The 7,202-nt window shown below is 47.2% G+C and overlaps 1 pseudogene; it reads right to left on the reverse strand.

Annotated features, from left to right (window-relative positions):
• Window positions 1-2,619: 2,619 nt before the first annotated feature.
• Window positions 2,620-6,909, reverse strand: LOC147673246 (vitamin D 25-hydroxylase pseudogene; annotated as a pseudogene).
• Window positions 6,910-7,202: the final 293 nt, after the last annotated feature.

Below are 7,202 nucleotides of genomic sequence, written 5' to 3' on the forward strand. Positions count from 1 at the left end.
TTTTGCCTGCTCACCGCGCTGTGTGGCTACTAGCCGGCTGGCTTGTGGCCTTCTTCACGACGCCCGACGACATCACTGCTGCTGGTCTGGTTGCTCCAGACTGGCCCTTGCTTCCTTCTTCAAGAGAGGCACCCCGGACCCTCCTGGTCCACTCCAGACGCCATTTTGAGTCCACCGCGTGGGCTTGAATTTGCCAAGGCTTTGTTGCCCAATCCTGGGTCCAGCGACGCCGACAGCTTCCTCCATCGTGGGACAGCTCGCTCCTCCATCCTGGTCGCCGACAACGCCTCCTGGTCCGGGAGATCTGCGAGCACAGTGTCACCCACTCACCTAGTCGAGGTGACTACCATCCGGTGCCCTCCTGGTGCCACCTGACTACTGGCTAGTAGTCTCGAACTTGGTCCCCTCTGCTTTCAGGTGTCATCTTCCTTCGATCCAGGCTTGGATCCATCAAACTTTCTTCACTGGTCGCCTGCCAGCAACTTCTTTCTTCCAGGCTCCTGGTCCGTCTACGAGGATTCCCGACGTCTTTTGAGACCTATGCAGCTGCAGCCCCTGGGCTAGGTAACTTCGGCATTTCGGTGCCCCAGCATAGCCTCACTATCCAAGGGTCAGAATCCACTTTCGTTTTCCTCCTACCAGGTCGGGTTCGCCCGAGAACACTAACTTTGTCATTACTAGCTACCATAGACTTTGTCCCGCATCACGCGTGAGAGTGCACACTCTGCACCCGAGTCCCCTAGGCCTCCTAGAAGTAATCTGAAGATTCTATAGTCAAGTCTTAGCGATTCCTAAGCCTATTAGTACTGTACTTACCTGCTAGTAATTTCGCATTCCACTTTCAGAGTATATGGTTTTCCGTGCCCCTCGGGCATTTGTGTATACTGTGCTAACTTAAGTATTTTCGTAAGAGTTTTGTTTTGTGCTTAGTACCCTGCCCTCATAAAGAGTACAGGGCTGTTGTGATTTTAATAAATACACTGTTTATTTTCATAACACTTGTGTGGTGTCCTTTCACTTGGTATTCAAGGGGTATATGTGTGGTATAACAGCTGGCTTAACACGCCCTCTCGAGTCTTTAGCCTTAGACTGCTCGTATCCACGCTACTAGGATAGCTGGTCTATAAGGTTGACTTACAACCAATCATCAATAAGGGTTGCTGGACTGATACATAGTGTTCACTAGAATAGTGACCACTGCATATCAGGCCACCTTCTCACAATAACCTACTACTATACTGCACAATCCATCACCCCAACAACATTTTGTGTGTCAGGGAGTGGGTACACGGGCTTCGTAAACTCGTAATTCTTCATTTTCAAAGCGTCTAATACTGCTGTGCACTGCAGGGCATGACTGCCATGAGGCAGGCACACTGTAGCATTTTAATTCTGCTAGCAGAGTGAATTATCAAGATAAAAGCAACCTGTTGAATAACATCTTATCAGATTTAAGGATGAACCACTGGACAGAGCTTCAATGGGGCCTGACGTAAGTAGTTTTCAAAGACAATGATCTGCCTTGGTTTTAAGATCAGTAGAAATAGTATTTCTGGGAATATTTCCAATTGCTAGTTCAAAAAAAAGTATCACGTTGTAAAAGTTTCTTAACACTTCCTTGTAAAGTATTTTTTTTCTGTTTGCATAGTGAATAGCCATGTATAGTCTGGACAGGAAAATAAACTAAATATATTTAATATTTTTATTTATTTATTTATTTTAAAGGTTTTATAAACCGCTGGCTAGACCCGGAGGTATCAGAAAGCGTTACATGGGTATCACACAATAAATTGCAGGTTACCGCTTTACAAAGGGTACACAGTTATTAGAGCATGGCAATTTTAGTTACAAGTAAGGTTGAAACAAACAAAAAGGGACATATAGGTAGGGGGAAAAGCTGGCAAGGGGAGATAATCCGGGGAGTGGGGCGGTAAGAGCAGGGGAAGTGGACAGAGAGTGGAGGAGGGAAAGAGGAGGGGAGGGTTAGAGACACAGCATGGCAAAAGGAGGGGGAGGGTGACAGGGACACAAACGGGTAGGCAAGTCAAAGCTGCGCCTAAAGTCCAGAAGCTGTGATCCCAGGGGGAGTGGTATCATTCCCCCATCTCTGTTGCAAGAGGCTCCCTAAGCACAGTGGACTCTCTCAGAGGGGTCTCTGAGACTCCAAGGCCTATTTACTGGATCGTTCCCCAAAAAGGGGAGAGGGAGTGCTTTGGCAAGGGGTGCCATACCATACCTCAATAGTGAGTGGGTCCCTTGGCGCTGTGGACTCTCTCAGCGAGTATGATGAGACTCCAGGTTATATATCTTGGATCTTTCCCCAAAAAGGGGAGAAGGAGTGCTAAGTCAAAGGGCACAAAAGGACAGGGGGCTAGGCAGTGAAGCGGGCAAGATTCAGGTGAGAGGGGATAGGAGCAAGGAAGTAGACCAAGAACAAAAGAATGCTGAATAGGAACAGATAGGAGACAGGGAAAAAATAGAGTCACAGTAATACTATGGGGGGAGGGGGTGGAATGGCAAGAGAAAAACTGTGCCCAAAAACCAGCTGGGTAGGTAACGGTCAGGGGATGAACCAAGGCAGATATCCTCAATAGATGAACAGAGCAGCTCCACCGGGCGTCATTTTGCACCACCATCTAATGGAAAGGGGACAAACGCTTCTTTCTTCACAAACTGGCCGCTGGCATCCAGGAATCGCTCAGGATAAAACACTGCTGGGTTAGTCCAATATTTTTCATCAAAATGGACAGAGTACAGATTTGTTATGACAGTTGTGCCTTCTGGAATTGAATAACCTCGCACAACAGTGTCCTTGGAAGTTGCATGAAAAATTCCTAAAGGAACTATGTTGCAAAATCGCAGAATCTCGTGTAAAACTGCTTCAGTATATGGCATTCTTGGCTTCTCTTCTAACGATGGTGTTCCATTTGGTCCCACAACAAAGTCAATTTCTTTCTGAACTTGTCCTTGGATGTTAGGATAAAGGGCCATGAATAAAACAGCCCACCTGAGAATATTTGTTTTTGTTTCTGTTCCAGCAATAATGAGCTCTCCAAAGGAGAAAATAAGGTTTTCTGTTGTATACGTTGCTTCCTGATCAAGTGTGTTCTGATCCATTTCATCAAGATACGCATATATAAAGTGACGAGGGGACTTGGGTTTTCTGTTTTCAGAGAAGTGCTCTATTATTCCCAAAAGAAAGTCATACACTTCTGCAGCGTTTTTTAAGAGCGACTGGTGCTTTCCAAAAGGGAGTATGCCGATCAATGGATATGAGTTATACAGAAATACCCAGGCACTGGTGGCAAGTTCAATGTTTTCACTAAATATGTCTATCATATGAAGAAAATCTGTATCATCGTATCGAAAGCGTTCACCGAATATTATCAGGTTAGAAATGTTGGACAGTGCATTGGTTATGAGGTGCTTAGGATCAAATGGCTTCCCTTTATATGTATCAACGGCATCAAGAAAAAACATTGCTTCTTCTGAAATTTTGTTCTCAAAGATCTTTTGTCCATATCCAAAGAAAGGAGCGAAAACTGTTCAGAGCCAACTTTCGATGTTCTAGCCAGCATCGCTCATATTTTGTGTTCAGTAATCCTCCCATTTTCGTCAGCTTTTTGAACAAAGGAAGGGAAGGCCTGTCAGCAAAGACATCCCTTTGGCGAATGAGGCACTTCTTCACGGCATCATGGCCATTTAAAACAACTGTTGAAATGCCTCCAAGATCAAGGCTAACTAGCATTTACAATGCAACGGTCTCGCCTTTGAAAAAGTTAGAGCTATTGGCATTGTAAATGACAACATTTTTATTTATGTGTTGGCTTTGAAAACAGATAAATAAATGTCATTGTCATTTACAATGCCAATAGCCTAATCTCTCGCAAATGCGACACCTATTGCATTTGCACCCACACACACACAGAGCCACACAAAACCGGGTCACAAGCAGCCAACAGAGGCACACAAAACCGGGTCACAAGCAGGCAACAGAGGCACACAAAACCGGATCACAAGCAGGCAACAGAGGCACCCAAAACCGGATCACAAGCAGGCAACAGAGGCACACAAAACCGGATCACAAGCAGGCACACAAAACCGGATCACAAGCAGGCAACAGAGGCACACAAAACCGGATCACAAGCAGGCAACAGAGGCATGCAGCAGTGTCTCCTAAATCCTTCCCTTCCCTTGCCCAGCCTGATGGAAGTGCTTATGAATGTAGGTGATGATGTTCCTACTCTCTCGGAATTGAATTCCCATTGCCAAAGCTCTGGAAGTCAAAATCTGCTCCTGTAGCTTTTCTGTCCAATTTGGAGTAAAAGGCCCAAAGATTTGCAGGAATACCCCTGGGAAGTCTATGGAAGTCATAGCGAGGAGGAGAAAAGTTAAAGTGGGATGGCAGGAGACCTTTCTTAGTGAGGCCTGGAGAGTTGGCATGGCTGTTAGGCCAATAGATAGTATTTCTTATTTCATGAGTGGAAGAATGCTGATGGAGGATGGGAGTGGGAGGGTTGCAGTAGGATGTGATGTATCATTTTTATATTTTTGAGGGTGGATATCATTAATACTTCACAATGTGGAGTGAGGCAGCAGGAGACATTTTTATAAGTATGGCTTCTCCACGATACCTCTTCTCAATCATTGGATGACCCCTGCTCAAAGGGTGAGGAAATGTACTGGGGGGGGGGGGCTTCGACCTAAAAAGCGAAGGACTGTGGTGCGACCCCAGGTAATTAACAGAGGCTGGGATGAACTGAAGTGTCCCAACCATCACTGTTGTTCACGTCCATTCTTTTCTAGGGCTGCCCTGGTGTCCTGAGCTACTCACGAAAGCCAGAGTAACCGGCAGTCACTTCTCCCGATGGCCATAAACTGAGCGTTTGTGGCTGTGCAATAATAATGATTGCTTTTATGCTGCTACAGAATGGAAAACCCCTGTTGCAATAACTACGTTGATTCACGTTATTATTTCGGCAATTAATTCTTGGTAGGGAATGAACCTCGAGTGTTCTCATATTTTTGGCACACATTTAAGGAGATGTCATTAAATGAGATTAAAATCAGATTACGGTAAAAGGGAATTAACATGCATGCCAAAATGACTGAACATAGCTAAGAAATATTCACGATCCTGGGCTCGTGCAGGGACCGGAGTTCAGGACAAGGTACGCTAAAGACGGAGACTTTTTAGGTAGGGTTCGGGGAGACCTGCGCACGTGACGGACTGCCCTCGGTGGCTCAGGTACCGGGAGACGCAGCAGCATTGAGACATGTACAGCGGGTTCGGACTGGACCCCAAGAGGCGGTTTCCGGACCGCAGGAGACGTGGGCTGACAGTAGCCAGAGACCAGTGACGGGGGCGGATTGACGAGATTGGTCCTGATGGCAACAGCCATAAATGGAAACAATGCGGCGCGTTAGTCGTCCTTTAAATCATAAATAGGAGTTGTGAGGTAAGGTGGTGTCTTAATAACCCTGGGTGTGTTATTTCATGACCGGGGGGCGCGAGATCTCGCCCACAGTGGGCGAGGGAGGGCTGTAAAGATGGTAAAAATAATGGTGCAGACTTCGGTGTGTGTGTGTGGGGGGGGGAGGCGGGGGAGGGCAGAAGAGACAGACCTAGAGGGCGCGCTCTCGGCATGGCTAGGATGAGCAGCACTCACCGTCCGACAGGAGCCAGACGGCAGCATTGTATTGCTGTGGCTAAGAGATGACAGCAGCTCCAGGCATTTACTGATGACAACCACGAGCAAATAGCAAGGATTTGTTTTTCATAAGTGTCTAAAACCGCGCCTCGGCCTTCTCTGCGCATGCGCATTGAAAATCATAGGTGTTAATAATATTACCCAGTGTAAGGTACCTCACAGGCTCCGAAGTTTTGAAGCCAGGACTGGTCATCAGACATCCGTCTCTGAACTCACTGAGCCGTGTCACCGAGATGATGCCAGAGGCGTCTGCTGTTTGCCCAGCCGATGACTGCTTCCCCGTAAACATCAAATATTACCAGAGCGTATTCCGTATCACAACTTACACGGGGGAGGGGGCGGCCTGCGCGCTCTCCTACACAGGGGCGGGGAGACTTCCCTACTTCACACTCCTCCTACTCGCTGTCCTCCTCCTCCCTCTCCTAAACGCCTCTCACACTCGGCCGCTCCCAGACGCCATCTTGGAACCGGCGTGAGGGAGGCTACAGCACAATGAGCCAAGGACTCGAGCCAAACCAACGGGCGCAGTGGAGAGAGGGGGATCCGGCAGTTCCCAGCGCAAAATAAATAAATAATTCCGTCTCGATGTCCTCGCATGGCCCTGGAACAGACGTCACAGAAGAAGCAGCACAGGCCATGCGAGGTGGGGAGCTAACTGTGGGAGCTAGAAGAGAGAGGTTCCCTCAGCGCCTCACTCCCCTACTCTTCGGCTAATTGTTTCTTTTACGGATCTCTCCACAGCCTTTCTCGTCATTAAAAAACCGTCAGGGGGGTTTGCGGGGCTGCGGGGGAGAGCGGACACATCCATTCTGGCACAGACACGTAAGGAATGACAAAAACATGACTTGCAAAAAAAATAAAAATAAACCACCGCTGCATGATGTTCAAAAAGGGGCGGAGCTTAAAAACCCAGCGGAACGCCCACGAATCTGCTCCGAGATTTATTGAAATATCTCTCTTCCAATGGCTAGCCTCCATTTATGGAGCTAGTCAATGGAAGAGAGAGGCGGGTTAAAGCCCCGTACTGAAGAACAAAAAATTTTGCCTGCGCGACACTGCTTGCGCAGTGAACGCCAGGCGAAACCAAAAAATGTTGCTGCTTCATGTAGACGTGCGGGTTGGTGGCCAGGGCCAGGATGTTGCCGATTAGCGGCAGTCCGGTGGGCCCCGGAGGGAAGCCCTCCGGCCGCCGCTGCTTCAGCAAGTAAAATGTGTTTTACAAGGATCTAAAAAAAATACTACATACAAATGTCAGCCAGTATCTTTTGAGCAATAAAAGATTTAAACCAAGTTAAGTTTGGCTACATTCTGTCTCATAACTTCACTGAACAATCATTCATTTCCAAAAATCTAATGTTGCAAGGGTTGAAGACAAAGTGATCAGACTTCTTACCAGCATCAAACCATGATGTGTGGTCGCTAGATTAAAAAAAAACAGACATCTCCATCTGTGGAAGAAAGCGTGACAAGCTGTTTAATTTCATCAAGAAA

This window comes from Lissotriton vulgaris, chromosome 12, assembly GCF_964263255.1.
Source record: "Lissotriton vulgaris chromosome 12, aLisVul1.2, whole genome shotgun sequence".
NCBI classification, from domain to species: domain Eukaryota; kingdom Metazoa; phylum Chordata; class Amphibia; order Caudata; family Salamandridae; genus Lissotriton; species Lissotriton vulgaris.